Genomic DNA, 8,031 nt, shown 5'->3' on the forward strand with positions numbered 1-8,031 from the left:
ATAGTTTAAAATGGTAAAATAACACTGTCAGGAAACACACCTGTAACAGTCTGGGAATCAGATAGGGAAGCCTATTACTGGGTCTGTCGATCACGTTCTGCTGCAGCGCTAGATCCTACGAATTGGAAAAATCCATATTGGAATCCTAATATAAATAATCTAAATATTATTTAAATAATATACGGAAATCTACGGGTAATTCTCGTATTACGCGGTTCAGACTGATCTGACAAATGGATAACACCGAACCTAATTGTTCCTTGCTCAGGTGAAACACGAGTACCTTCATAAAATATTTTCATTGAATAAATCCTTGACCAAATCTCAATTAAATAATCAAAATATTAAAATATTAAGCCTTTTTGGGTTTACAAGCTCGATTCGGGAATTTCGGATCAGAATTTTGCAAAACAGACTTCAGAATCAGATTCAGGACGTCGAAAAACATAAAGTATGACTTTTCGTATATTTAAATTCTTGGTCAAAGTCAAAGAAAAAGGGTTTGACTGACAATTTGGAGACTTTCGAGTTCGAATTTGGTGAAACGGACTTTGGATTCGGATTTGGAACGTCGAAAAATGTCAGGATAGGTATACTCGGTCGAAAACAAAGGTCGTTTAATAGCCGGTCAAAGTTCTGGTCAAAGAAGGTCAACAAACTGTCAAACATTTTACACAAATAGCGCCCTTTTTAAAATAATTACCAAAATAGCACCCTTTTCGAATTAATTCTCAAAATAGCACCAATTTCGAATTAATTCCCAAAATATCATTTTTTTTTTCAAAAAAATTACTAAAATGGCACCCATTTCGAATTAATTCCCAGAATAGCACTGAAACTGAATTAATTCTCAGAATAGCACCGGTCAACGGTCAACGGTCGGGTCGGGTCGGGTCAACGGGTCATGACCGGTCAAACCGGTCAAAACCGGTTCAAAACCGGTTTCTAGATTTCACTCGCCTACAGCGGCGCGTGTGGGCGCGTGAGGTGTCCTCCGGGGCTCTAAAAATCACGGAAAAATTTCTAAAAATTATTTTGAGCGATTTCGAGATACTTACAAAGATCGATTCAAATTTTTGAACGGCGGAGAGCTCGATTTCATCAAATCGAAAACTTTGATCGGTTCACCTCCCCACGCGCCGCCGTCAACGGAGACCGAGGATGACACCGGCGGACTCGGAACGGCACAAGGAACACGATGGTGCGGGAGGTGTCGTAAACGGAGCAACGATCGACGATGAATTTAGGATTTTCTAGGCGATTGAGCTAAAAAAACGTCGATGCTTTAACTTGAAATTCACGGCGTTTGGCAGTGTTTCGCTTCAATTAAATTGAAGGGTTTGTTCCTCGCTCGATGATGAACATTATGGTGGTTTTAAAATGACGATCGGAATTCGGACGGCGTCGGGATCGTCGTCGGAAGTTGAGGTTGGGAGAGGGAATTTGGGAGGAATTGGTTTCTGATTTTCAGAAACCAATTCACGTATATAACAACCCATACCTAACATTTTACGGTAAATTCAGGGCTTGGTCCCTGAATTTTCTTTAACTCTAAAACAAGCTTCAAGTTTTAAAAACTTCCAATTTAGTCCCCAAAAATCCACCAATTTTCACAATTAAAACCTCAATTCCCAATTAAATATTATTTTGAAATTTTCGGGTTGTTACAATTCTCCCCCTCTACAAGAAATTTCGTCCTCGAAATTTACCTTATGAAAACAGATGAGGAAATTGAACCTCCATTAACTCCAATGTCTCCCAAGTAGCTTCTGAGGGGCTACGATTACTCCACTGAACTTTGACCATTGGGATACGCCTATTCCGAAGAACTCGCTCATCCCTCTCTAAAACCTGAACAGGCTCCTCCTCATTTGACAAATCAGGTCTCAGCTCTACCTCATCAACCTGAATGATGTGATCTGGATCTGGATGGTATCGCCTCAACATAAAAACATGAAAAACATCATGAATACGACTGAGCTGGGAAGGCAACTCAAGCTGATAAGCAACAGGTCCAACTTTCTTCAGAATACGATACGGCCCAATAAATCGCGAACTCAGTTTACCTTTATGTCCAAATCTCAATACCTTCTTCCATGGAGATACCTTGAGAAAAATCTGATCTCCAACCTCGAACTCGATATCCTTACGTCACTTATCTGCGTATGACTTCTGCCTATCAAATGCCTCTCTTAAGCGATCACGGATCAGTCTGACAGTATCTTCAGTCTCTCGAACCAAGTCTGGACCCAAAGTTTTTCTATCATGCAACTCTGTCCAACATATAGGAGTACGACATCTACGTCCATACAGAGCCTCGTACGGTGCCATGCGAATACTCGCCTGATAACTATTATTGTCAGCAAACTCAGCTAACGGCAAGAAATCTTCCAACCTACCACGAAAATCAATCACACAACCCCGTAACATATCCTCCAACACCTGAATCACTCGCTCAGACTGTCCATCAATTTGAGGATGAAAACCTGTACTGAAATTCAAACGAGTACCCAGAGCCTCGTGCAAAGCTTTCCAGAACCTGGAGGTGAATCTCGGATCTCGATCAGATATGATAGACAACGGAACACCATGAAGTCTAACGATCTCAGAAATGTACAACTTAGCCAGTTTGCCAAGAGAATAATTAATCCGGATAGGGATAAAGTGCGCTGATTTAGTGAGTCGATCAACAATCACCCAAATAGAATCCTTTTTAGAAGTAGACAAAGGAAGATCAGTAACGAAGTCCATCGTAATGCGCTCCCATTTCCACTCAGGAATCTTAATTGATTGTAACAATCCAGATGGATGCTGGTGCTCTGCCTTAACCTGCTGACAAGTCAAACACCTCGCCACAAAATCTGAAATATTCTTTTTCATACCAGTCCAAAAGTAGCGTTCTTTGAGATTATTGTACATTTTATCCCCACCAGGATGCATAGCATAAGGACTACTATGAGCCTCCTGAAGAATAACCCGTCTTAACTCATCATCTTTAGGGACGCAGTAACGACCGTGAAAACACAAAATACCATCCTGGTCCACAGTATACTCCGAACTCGATCCTTGCTTAACTTGTTCAATAATGGGAAGCAACGAGTTATCAAGGAGTTGTTTGGCCTTAATCTCCTCGGCCAAAGTAGGTTTAACCTGTAATTCTGCTAACAAACTATTATCATCAAATAAGCTCAAGTTGGCAAATAAGGCTCTGAGATCTGATATCGCCTTACGGCTCAAGGCGTCTGCCACTATATTAGCTTTCCCTGGATGATATTCTATCTCAAAATCATAGTCCTTTAAAAGCTCCAACCAGCGACGCTGTCTCAAATTCAATTCTTTCTGAGTAAGCAGATACTTCAGACTCTTATGATCAGTATAGATATAACACTTTTCTCCGTAGAGGTAGTGTCTCCAGATCTTTAATGCAAAAACCACAGCAGCTAATTCCAGATCGTGAGTAGGATAGTTACGCTCATGCGGCCTTAACTGAAGTGACACATAAGCGACAACCTTCCTCTCTTGCATCAAAACACATCCTAATCCAGAATGAGAAGCATCACTGTAGACAGAAAAATCCTTCCCAGATTCAGGCTGAATCAACACTGGGGCTTGAGTTAGAACAATCTTCAATTTCTCAAAGCTAGCTTGTTGGTCCTCAGACCAGACAAATGGAACATCTTTCCTCAATAGTTTCGTCAGAGGAGCTGCAATAAGGGAGAACCCCTCAACAAAACGACGGTAGTAACCAGCTAAGCCCAAGAAACTACGGATCTCAGAGATGTTTCTGGGTTGCTTCCAGTTCAGAATAGCCTCCACTTTGCTTGGATCCACCTGAATGCCATCAGCAGAGACGATATATCCAAGAAAAGTCACTTCGCTGAGCCAGAACTCACACTTGCTCAACTTAGCGTATAGCTTATTCTCCCTTAGAGTCTGAAGAACAATCCTTAAATGCTCCTCATGTTCTGCTTCACTTCTAGAATACACCAGTATATCATCAATGAATACAACTACAAACTGGTCCAAATAAGGTCGAAACACCCTATGCATCAGATCCATAAAAGCAGCAGGGGCATTAGTTAACCCGAATGACATCACTAAAAACTCATAGTGCCCATATCGAGTACGGAAAGCAGTCTTCGGAATATCCGAATCTTTTACTTTAAGTTGATAATAACCCGATCTTAAGTCTATCTTTGAAAAGATAGAAGCCCCTCGAAATTGGTCAAATAGATCGTCGATTCTGGGCAGAGGATATTTGTTTTTCACCGTGAGCTTGTTCAGTTTCCTATAATTGATATAGAGTCTCAACGTCCCATCTTTCTTCTTGACAAAGAGAACTGGGGCTCCCTACGGTGATACACTGGGTCGGATAAATCCCCTGTCCAACAACTCCTGGAGTTGGATTTTCAGTTCTTTAAGCTCCTTTGGGGCCATACGATAAGGAGCCATTGAAATCCCTTGACAATTCGAATGCCTTCAATATCGGATTGCGATCTCCTAGTGTCCAAAATATAAGCAAGAAATGCCTCGGAACCCTTCCTGATCATCTTCTCCGCTACCAAAGCAGACACAACATTCGTCAGAAATCCACGTCGTTCCCCGATCATTACAATCTTTCGATTATCTGAGGTCTTCAGAACAGCTCTTTTAGTCTCAAAATCAATATTTACTCGATGTTTGTCCAACCAATCTACACCAAGAATCAAATCGAACTCTTTAAAGGGTAACTCCATCAGGTCAGCCAGAAAAATCTCCCCATTGATCTCTATAGGGCACTCTCTAAAAATACGATCCAACACGATGGATTGGCCTAAGGGACTTTAAACTATCAGTGAACGCTCAGTATTCTCAACAGGAATATTTAGACCCTCAGAAACGGAATGTGATACATAGGAATTTGTAGAGCCACTATCAAACAATGCAACGTATGGAACTGAATGAATAGTAACAGTACCTGCAGTCACATTAGGCCCATCACGATCTTGTCGAAGTCTAGCAGTGTAAACCAATGCAGGTTGTCTGGCCTCAGATCTGATTAGACCCCTACTCTGAGATGCTCGACCTCTGCTAGCCGATCCAGGTGCTCTCTCCTGAGTACGTCCCCGTGTTGGAGTCTGAACTGTACTATGAGAACTAGCGGGAGTACGAGCTGGTGTCTGAAATGAACGATCTCGCTCTGGACAGTCCCTCAAAAAATGGTCACCAGAACCACACTTATAACATGTGCCCAATTTCATTCTGCATTCTCCAATATGATGTTTTCCACAGTAATCACATATCTTCAAAGGTTGCAACCCAGATGATCCACCATGTCTAGAAGAATGTACAATTAAAGAACCGGATGCAACAGGTCTGACACTCGCACCGCCTCTCTGAAATGAATCACCCCTGCCTCTCTTGCTAGGATGTGCAGAAGAATTAACAGAACCAGAAGGCCTCCTGAATCGGGTTTGAGTTCGATCACTATCTCTCCGGTGCTCCATACCCAGTCGCTCTATTTCCTCAGCAGTCTTGGCTATCTCAACCAAAGCATCAAAATTCCTTTCTCGGTGGGTAGCGACTCGACTCCTGATCTCATACCTGAGTCCATTCTCGAACCTCAAGCATCGATCTGTCTCAGTGTCCACAAGTCCAGGAGCATATCGACTCAATCGGATGAACTCCACCTCGTAATTCATAACAGACATATTACCTTGCTCCAGGTTCTGAAACTCCTGGCGTCGCTCCTGCAGATATCTCTCTCCGATGTAGCGACTCCGGAAGCGCGTCTTGAAAAGATCCCATGTTAATTGGTTCCTCGGAATACTACCAGAAATGGATTGCCACCATATGAAGCTTTCTTTCTTTAACATAGTTAGGGCCCCCTATAACTTTTGCTCAGGTCTGAGGTCCATCTCATCCATAATCCTCTCTGTGTCCTCCAGCCAATACTCAGCGTCTGTCGAAGGTCCACCAGTAATACCCTCGAATGGAACTACACCAGCAGCAACTAGAGAATTTGAAATCTCCACTGCAGTCATGTTACTAGGGGCTCTAGCAGCTCTCTGGAACATGCGGAAGATAGCTCTATTAATGGCGTCTTCATTCATCTCAGAATCCTCATCTTCAGTGACGGGTGGGTCTCCCATAGGAGTAAACTGATCGTCATGAGAAAGAGTCGGATCTACTTGCGGAACAGGAGGATCACGTGGTGACATCGGATCGTCTATCGTAACAGAAGGTCGAGTGACTCGCCCTCTTCCACGTCCACGTCCTGTCCTACGACCTCTAGCAGCATTCATCGTTGGATCTATAAGGCTCTACAGAAGAATTTGAAACATATGTCAGATTAGCATCATGGATCTCGAGAAAACTTTAAATCATAACATAAGGTGACATTTTTTTTATTTCTTAAAAATTCAAAGTTTAGGACCCATATACAGTCCGAGTGTTTAAAACCGAAAGCTCTGATACCACCAAATGTAACCCCCAGACCCGGTCTGTAAGTTAGACCCAAACCTAAGTGGTCACATATCCCTTTCAGAGTTTTTTTTTGTTTTTACAATTTATAGAATATTACACAAAATATATTAATATTTCAGATATGTCCAAAATGATAGCAAATACATGTCACCAAATATAACTGAAAAATATATAGAAATATATGTTCGTACAAAATAAGTAGTTGATCTCCTCTAATGCCAAATCTGCTAGCTTATGGTCTGCTGTTATCTGAAAAAGGGTAAAAACTATATAATGAGCTAAAAACCTAAGTGGTCACATATCCCTTTCAGAGTTTTTTTTACAACTTATAGAATATTGCACAAAATATATTAATATTACAGATATGTCCAAAACGATAGCAAATACATGTCACCAAATACAACTGAAAAACATATAGAAATATATGTTCGTACAAAATAAGTAGTTGATCTCCTCTAATGCCAAATCTGCTAGATTATGGTCTGCTATTATCTGAAAAAGGGTAAAAACTATAGAATGAGCTAAAAAGCTCAGTGTGCTCCAAACAGTGTATAAAACGTACAAATAAAATATTCCAGTAAAATCAGTTATCAAACATGATTTATATATATAATATTTTTATATGAATACTACCCCCATCCATCAAGTCAAAATTGTGTAGATTCCCCAGAACCATACACCCACCAACAAGTCCAGTAAGGCCCAGAGCACACAGTAGAGGAACCGGTAAATAAGGTCCTGAGCACACAGCAGAGGAACCTCCAGGTATACTTCCTCCAACATTATCCCCCCAAAATAATCATATTCCGCTTATAACAGATATATGTATATCAAAAATTAAAACATAATTTAAGTCAAGTACAAAACAGAGTCCATGTCAAGTATCATATAAAAATTTAGGTCAAATATCATATCAGAATCCATGTCAAAAATCAGATAAACTATTTATATGATAGTTTAAAATGGTAAAATAACACTGTCAGGAAACACACCTGTAACAGTCTGGGAATCAGATAGGGAAGCCTATTACTGGGTCTGTCGATCACGTTCTGCTGCAGCGCTAGATCCTACGAATTGAAAAAATCCATATTGGAATCCTAATATAAATAATCTAAATATTATTTAAATAATATACGGAAACCTACGGGTAATTCTCGTATTACGCGGTTCGGACTGATCTGACAAACGGATAACACCGGACCTAATTGTTCCTTGCTCAGGTGAAACACGAGTACCTTCATAAAATATTTTCATTGAATAAATCCTTGACCAAATCTCAATTAAATAATCAAAATATTAAAATATTAAGCCTTTTTGGGTTTACAAGCTCGATTCGGGAATTTCGGATCAGAATTTGGCAAAACAGACTTCAGAATCAGATTCAGGACGTCGAAAAACATAAAGTATGACTTTTCGTATATTTAAATTCTTTGTCAAAGTCAAAGAAAAAGGGTTTGACTGACAATTTGGAGACTTTCGAGTTCGAATTTGGTGAAACGGACTTTGGATTCGGATTTGGAACGTCGAAAAATGTCAGGATAGGTATACTCGGTCGAAAACAAAGGT

This window comes from Hibiscus syriacus, unplaced genomic scaffold, assembly GCF_006381635.1.
Source record: "Hibiscus syriacus cultivar Baekdansim isolate YM2019G1 unplaced genomic scaffold, ASM638163v2 tig00112738_pilon, whole genome shotgun sequence".
Classification (NCBI taxonomy): Eukaryota; Viridiplantae; Streptophyta; class Magnoliopsida; order Malvales; family Malvaceae; genus Hibiscus; species Hibiscus syriacus.